Below are 8344 nucleotides of genomic sequence, written 5' to 3' on the forward strand. Positions count from 1 at the left end.
AGGAGAGTGTCTCCACGGAGAGAGGGTGGGGAGGAGAGATAGGCTCAGGTGGTGAGGGGTCGCGGTGGATTGCCACTACAGGTGCCAGCAGCACATGGTCCTAGACAGGTGCAGGGACAGAGATAGAGGCAGGTATAGGTACAGGTACAGGTACCAGTACAGGGGGAGCCACAAGCAGAGGCACAAGGGGCCGAGGAGGAGGAGGATGAGATGTTTGAGCTAAGGGAGATCTGCCAGGGATAGGCAGATGAGATCCAGGACCTAGAGAGGGAGACAACTAGGCTCAGGAGATAGCTGAGGGATATAGAGCGGGAGCAGGATCAGGCCATCCAACGTTATACTGAGGCTGAGACAACACTAAGGGTTGGGAGATAGGTGGAAGAGGACATAGGGGCTGGATATGCCTATGTTCTGTGGGCAGGGGAGGAGATAGGCTATTGGTGAGACCTATACTACGGGGCAGTGCCACCAGAGCAGCGGGCGAGGAGCTTCCGTAGACCATCGCGGACAACGACGACCACAGGAGGGAGTCGGAGGAGATAGGCATCCAGTGGTGGGGTTATGGGTCCTCCACCACCACCAGATAGAGGGGCAGGAGAGATGATCTTGGGGCAGGTCCTTCCAGGGCTCAGACTTCGTTGAGGCCAGGTGGCTCCAAGGGAGGGAGTTCATCATAGCCATAGAGGGCTCCCTATGTATCAGTTTGTACCATTTTGTATTATGATGTAGACACCTTCGGGTGATTTTGTAGCCATATGTATTTTGACATCATTGTATCATGACACTTATGATTTTGATATATATATGAGATGATTCATCTTTGCGGCAGCTATATGCATGTGTACCCATGTGATGAGATGTTATGGATGCAAATATGTATATGATGAAATGCAATATTTTTTTTGTTCTTTTATGTTTTTAATATGTTATGCATATGCAAATGTGAATGTATGAAATGAAGACGAATATGATAATGTAAATGATTATTTACATGATGAGAATGTAAAATGTGTTAACATGTGTTGTGTGCAGGATGTGATGCAATTGTGATATCTATATGTATGTATGAAATGCCAACATATGATAATGCAAGTGCAAACTATATGAAATGCAAATATTTTTGGCGTGTCATTATACTCAGTCATGTGATGGCGGGCTACACGGACTCAAGAAGGATGATGGAAGTCAATCAAGAAGGGGGGATGGAAGACAGAAGATATTAAAGTGAAAAGAGCTTCTTGTGCGTTATCATCATTGAGCTTTATTATGGCAAGTAGGTTATGACAATCGAGGCATATGTTCGACCCAGAAAGTCATTGTACCTGTTTGCATGGAGATAAGACAGTCACAAACAAGGAATGCCCCAGTTCACACTAGACTCATAGTGTCCTCATATCCTTGGACAAGTCATAGCATTACTAAGAGACAATCCACAGACAACAAAGAAAAATAGGTGATGATACCCCATCCTCGCCTTTCTAGTCAAAGACATCCTAGAGATAGAATCTCTAGTCAGAGACATCCCGGAAAAGCTAAAAGACATGTCACCAAAAAGATAAAAATCAAAAGAAAACCAAGACTCGACACCAACATCCACTGTAGTCCTCAAGTTTAGTGTCTCTTGTCACTTGTATAAGTCTTATTTGATTGTGGTCACAATGTTTACTTTCACAAAAGGATAGATAGCACTGAACCATAATGTTGTTTGAGTCTGATGAAAGATTTGATTTGTTGAAATTCCATTGTTGCTTGCGTGTCTCATCTGAAACTGACTGAATCCATGAAATTGATACTTTATTGCGGAGAAGATGAAACTTTATTGTGGATCGGCGATGCAAGTGTTGCTTTATTGTGGATTGTGCACGAATAGACTGAAGAAAACCGGAAGAAATTGAACTCCTCATAATATGTGATGCTCTTAGTTCCATACCCATCACTAGACTTAGGATTTGCCTTAGCCAGAGATAGGGGCTGATTTATTATGGATGGAAAGGGTGAAAAGGGGGTTATTATGAATGGCTAACCAATCTTAGGTAGATCAATAACAAGCCATGATGGGAATGGGTAAGTTTATTATGAATGGATAGGTTGTGAGTGTGTGCAAAGTGAAGGATGAAATGGAATCCTGAAGGAGAGAGGAGCAATGTCTCTACGCATGGCGCTGGTGACCCAGTTTTCACCATGGTACTTGCCCAGGGCACCACTGAAGTGGTTTTCACCATTGGACGAAAATGTTTTTCTTTACTTTTTTTTGTGTCACAAGGCGCCTGTTTGCCAGGTTTTCACCAAGTAACGATTTTTTTTTATATTTTATGATTTTTTTTGTATTTTTGATTTTTTTTGATTTTTTTGTATTTTTGAATTGGGATACTCTGAAGAGCTATGTGTAAAACCTACGAAGGTGCATGCTATTGATAGGATCCTCCAAGGATTCACCCTCTATGGTTGAGAGTTGATATGCACTAGATCCATATGCTGCTGTGATGATGTAAGGACCAAGCCAGTTTGGTTCGAACTTACCCTTCTTCTCTCTATCTTGCTGATTTTTAGGATTTTCTCTGAGAACCAAATCACCTACCTCAAATGTGCGAGGCTTGAATTTATGATTATAGCTGTGACTCATTCATTGTTGATAAGCCTTGAGATGATTAAAAGCAGTTTGTCTTCGTTCATCCAATAATTCAAGTTCTTGCAAGCGAGAGACCCTGTAGTCTTCATCACTGATAATGTTTTGCAAAGAGACTCGTAAAGAGGGTAACTCGACCTCAATAGGTAAGATAGCTTCGGTGCCATAAACAAATGAGTAGGGTGTAGCTTTTGTAGGTGTGCGGACGCTTGTGCGGTCAGCCCAAAGTGCGGGATTAAGTTGGATATGCCAATTACGGCCAGCGTCGTCAATTGTCTTTTTCAAGATTTTAAGGATTGTTTTATTAGACGCCTCAGCTTGACCGTTACCTTGGGGATAATAGGGTGTGGAAAAATGATGGGTAATATGGAAGCGGTCATAGAGTTCACGAACATCCTGATTTTTGAAGGGACACCCGTTATCAGTAATGATGGAAACAGGAATACCGTATCGACAAATGATATAGTTGAGAATGAATGTAGCAATTTGTTTTCCAGTAACTTGTGTGAGAGGCACGACTTTGATCCATTTTGTGAAATACTCTGTGGCAATGATGATGAATTTATGGCCATTGGAAGATGGAGGGTGAATCTTGCCTATGAGATCGAGTCCCCACTGACAAAAGGGCCAAGGAGTCACAATTGGTTGAAGTTCTTGTGCTGGCGCATGGATGAGGTCTCCATGAAGTTGACACTGCTTACATTTCTTGAAAAACTGATATGAATCTTTTTCCATATTAGGCCAGTAATATCCAGTCCTGATAAGTTTCTTGGCTAAGGTAGGACCACTAGAATGTTGACCACATATCCCTTCATGTACTTCACGTAACACAATCTGATCTTCATCGCTTTCTAAACATCTAAGAATAGTGTCATCTAGACCTCGACGGTATAGGATATTGGCTAAAATGACATATCGAGAAGATTGGCGAATGAAAGTGCGATGTTGGTTATTGTATAGGTCAGGAGGAAGGGTATTGTCACAAAGGTATGTGAAAATGGAACCATATAACTGGGACTCAAGACCGACAACACATAACATCTTAGTAGGAGTGATTTCATATGAGGGAACCAAAAGGTTATCCACCAAGAACTCATAGCGGGTCTCATTCAGTGGTAGATCAATTAGTGAAGCAATTGTAGCCATGGCATCCGCAGCTCGATTCTGCTCTCTGGGTATCTTCTCAAAGTCTATCTTCATGAACTGTTGTTTCAAGTCATCCACCATTATTTTATAGGGCATTAATTTCTCATCCTTTGTTTGGTAGTCATTAGTTGCCTGACGAATCACAAGTTGATAGTCCCGAAAAACACGAAGTTCCTGGATCTTCCACTGAACTGTAATCCGTAATCCAGTTGTTAATGCCTCATATTCCACTATGTTATTAGTGCAGGGAAATGATAATTGATATGATTTTGGTATAGAATCCCCTTGAGGAGTTATGAAGAGGATGCCAGCTCCTACTCCATGTTGTGTGTATGAGCTGTCAAAGTATAGTTGCCAAGGCTTTGCATGTGACACTGTTAAAATGGATTCATCTGGAAATTCTGAAATTAGAGGAACATCATCTAACATGGGAGCATCTACTAACTGATCTGTGATAGCTTGTCCTTTTATTGCTTTTCTGTCCACATACTCGATGTTGAATTCACTCAGGAGCATCACCCATTTGGCTAGTCGCCCAGTAAGTGTTGCTTTATTAAGAAGGTATTTCAATGGATCAATCCTTGCAACCAACTAGTCTTATGAGTTAGCATGTAATGTCGTAATTTCTACAAAGCAAAGACCACAACGAGACATGCACACTCAATTGGTGTGTAGTTTAGCTCATATCCCACCAATGTGCGACTGATATAGTATACTACCTTTTCTTTGCCCTCAACAACCTGTTGTGCTAAGAGTGCCCCTAGTGTTGTTGAAGTAGCTGATATGTATAGTAATAGAGGTTGATCTGGAACTGGTGGCATCAATACTGGTGGATTGAGAAGATAATCTTTAAGTGCCTGGAAAGTTTTTTGACAATTATCATCCCATTTGAATTTGATGTTTTTATGTAGCAAGTGCTGAAAAGGATTATACTTATCTGCAAGTTGTGCTATGAATCTTCGTATGGACTGGAGTCTCCCTTGCAAAGATCGAAGTTGACTGATATTTCTTGGTGGTTGCATCTCTAGGATGGCCTTGACTTTTGCTGGATCGGCTTCGATTCCTCTTTTTGATAAAATGAATCCTAGGAGCTTCCCAGAGGTTACTCCAAAGACATATTTCTTGGGGTTTAATCTTACTTTATACTTTTCCAATCGATCAAAGACAACTGAAAGTATGTCCAAATGTGTATCTCTGTCTATTGATTTATCCAAGAGGTCGTCAACATAATCTTCCACAATTATGTGCATGAGATCATGAAAGATAGTATTCATGGCTCTTTGATACGTAGCGCTTGCATTTTTTAGCCCAAAGGGCATAACATTCCAGTAGAAAGTTCCCCATGGACAAGTGAATGCTGTTTTGTGCTGGTCTTTGGATGCAATTTTTATTTGATTGTAACCAGAGAATCCATCCATCAAAGATAACATCGCATGACCTACTGTGAGATCGACAATCAAGTCAATATTTGGTAGTGGAAAATCATCCTTAGGACAAGCTTTGTTGATGTCTCTGAAATCTATACATATTCTGATACTACGATCTGGTTTACTGACAGGCACTAAGTTGGAGATCCACTCGGGGTAATCAATTGGGCGTATGAATCTGACATCCAATAATTTCTCAAGCTCTGCTTTGACTAATAATGCGACTTGTGAATGCATCTTCCTTAATTTTTGTTTCACTGGTTTTGCCCCCGGTTTAACTATCAAATGATGCATTACCGAATCCGGATCCAATCCAGGCATATCAGCGTATGACCATGCAAAGTTGATTTGTCATTCTGTGAAGAAACTTATGAATTTTGACCTTTCTGACTCTATCAAAGATTGAGCCAGGAATATGTTGTGTGGAACTTCTTCTGTGCCAATGTTTGTTTTGATAGTCTCCTCTACCAACATGGATGAATTTTCCTCATATGATGCTAGGAGAATGTCGAGCCTTCCATCTTCGGGTGCCTCAGAGAGGTTTTCGCCCTCAGATACGTCCTTTCTTTTTACTTTTTTGGGGTTAGACAGTGCCACAATGTGGTTTTCACCATAAGACCCTTGGTTTGTTTTTATTTTTATATTTTTGCGACTGGAAGGCCCGACACCCTCACCAAAATATGCCACGCCATTGAGTTCTATAGTGTATCCCGCTTTATGTTCCCTAAGGGGAAGATCATCTCGTATGCCTAGATAATCAATGAAAGCTTCATCATTTTGGAATGTATCAAACTATGCAGGTCCTTCATGGTCCCAGTCAATGAGTTGGTGGTGAACAAGGGGAAGGCCTTTGATGTCTTCAAAGTTAGCAGGGCTAAGAGAGAAGATGCAGTTATATTCAGGTATGTTGAGGTAGTTATCAAGGTCATCGTTGGCACTCTCCTCATCAGTCTCGATCGTGACCGACTCCAAATTGTCATCACTAGTAGCACATTCTGGGACAGGTGTGTTCATTCTATGTGATTTCAACCTAGGACCTAGAGGCAAGGACTGCATGGGATCCTCCGGGGTTATTTCTTGACCAACTTTGAATTTTTCATAAAATTCCTCTTCTTCTGTGGGTTCATCTGGCTCTCTGAATGTCTCGGTGAGCTCGTAGTCACTGGCAGATTTGTTTGAACCCCATTCCCATTCATTGGAGTCTGTGGAATAGCGATTCTCTTGTTGAATTTCTGTAGCTTTGATTTGTAATGCTTCTTCTGTCCTTTGAGTGCGGACCTTGGAAGTCACAAAACCAAGTCCCTTCAAGCGTTCCTTTTTGAATGTCAATTCAGGTTGTAAAGGTTCATTGATGCCTTCCTTTCTTAAGCCAAGATGGCTTTTGCCATCATACCCAAATTTTGTAGGATCTTGAACCCTTTTCTATACTTTTCACATGGTATGCTGATGTGATCTTGTGTATCATTTTCAAGGACTTTGTAAAGCATTTTGTATGTCTTCCTCTTCTAGTTCACCCCATTTTTGAAAGATAGTAGGGTCCCATTTGAGTATATTGATAGATACCTGCTTATTAGAATGTGGTCTTCCATATTCTTTTGGTGAACTCATGACTTGTCGTAAGTACATGGTTTGATTCAAAGTGTATTCACCCATGCCCTTGTCCTGGAATTTGCCTTTAAGCTCACCTTGTTTTGAGGTTGAAGGTTTTAATGATTCAGGATCATTGTATGCAGAAGAAGGAACAACTTCACGATTACTGGGAATGATCATTTCAGTTTTCAGTCTCAAGTTATTGCAGTATATGAATGGATTAGGATCTCCATTAACTTTTATTTCAACTCCATTGTGAGGAAACTTAATTCATTGGTGATATGTAGATGGGACTACCCTCATTTCATGAATCCAAGGACGTCATAGTAATATATTGTATGTGAGATCTAGTCTAGGACTTGACAAACCACATCCTTTGTAACTGGCCCAATTCTGAGAGGTAAGGTGACTGTGCCCTTGGATGAATGCTCCTCATCATCATATGCCTTGATGGTAATTTTGTTTGTAGAATTCACAGCTTTATCAGAATATCCCAATTGTTTAATAGTGCTCAATGTACAAATGTTTAGACTTGCTCCTCCATCTATCAGGACTCATTTTATTCGATGTTTGTGTATGAAGGCCTCAATGTGTAAAGGTGCATTATGTGGCTCACTTATGGAGGCGTCATCGGCTTCTGTGAATGTAAGGGAGTGTGGTATGGAAAGGTATCCCACCATGGCTTGAAACTGGTCCACATTCAGATCAGTAGGGACAAAAGTGTCTCTTAAGATTTTGTCAAGAATGGCTTTATGTGCGGGGGATATGTGTAAGAGCTCAAGGATGGAGATGAGCGCGGGTGTCTTCCCTAACCGTTCTACAAGGTCATACTTAGGCTTGGTTGATGAGGAAGTGGTGTTTTTAGCTGGAGCACCCTGCAAAGTGAATTTGCCTCGATGAGTTGTAACATTACATTCAGAGGTAGGTTCAGAAGAAGATCCAATGCCTTTCAAGACAATCTTGGGTCTTTGGGTAGAATTCTCAGGTGTTTTGTCCTTGATGATAATGGTAGAGACATAATTGTCCATTGAAATGTGATTGATAGTTGAATCATAGTTATAAGATGCTCTTGTATAGTTGGTTTGGTCATCTGTGGCTGCAAATTTTCCCTTGTCATGTTTTGGGAATGGTTCCTTAAACATCTCATGTTCTTTATTGGATGAGTGTCCTTCAATCTCAATGTCACATCTATCAATGAGATCTTGTATGATGTTCTTCAGTCGATGAAAATTTCCTATTTTATGACCCTTGCTCTTATGAAATTCACAATACTCATCATCATTCCACCAATTTGGTTTAACCTTTGGCTCATATGGAGGCAAATCTGGAATAGTGATTACTTTGTTTGCCACTAGCTTCTTGAAAACTGATTCAAGTGGTTCTCCCAATGGGGTGTACTTCCTTCGTGATCTGGAAGTTGTTTGAGTATTCACTTGATTGTTTGTAGAGCTTGATCCAGAAAAAATGATTTTGGGTCGTACTGTATTGGCATAAACAACACCATCATTGACTATGTTCTTGTTTTTATTCCAAAATCTTGGCTTGTCTTTTCCTT

This window comes from Cryptomeria japonica, chromosome 9 (genome assembly GCF_030272615.1).
Source record: "Cryptomeria japonica chromosome 9, Sugi_1.0, whole genome shotgun sequence".
NCBI lineage: Eukaryota > Viridiplantae > Streptophyta > Pinopsida > Cupressales > Cupressaceae > Cryptomeria > Cryptomeria japonica.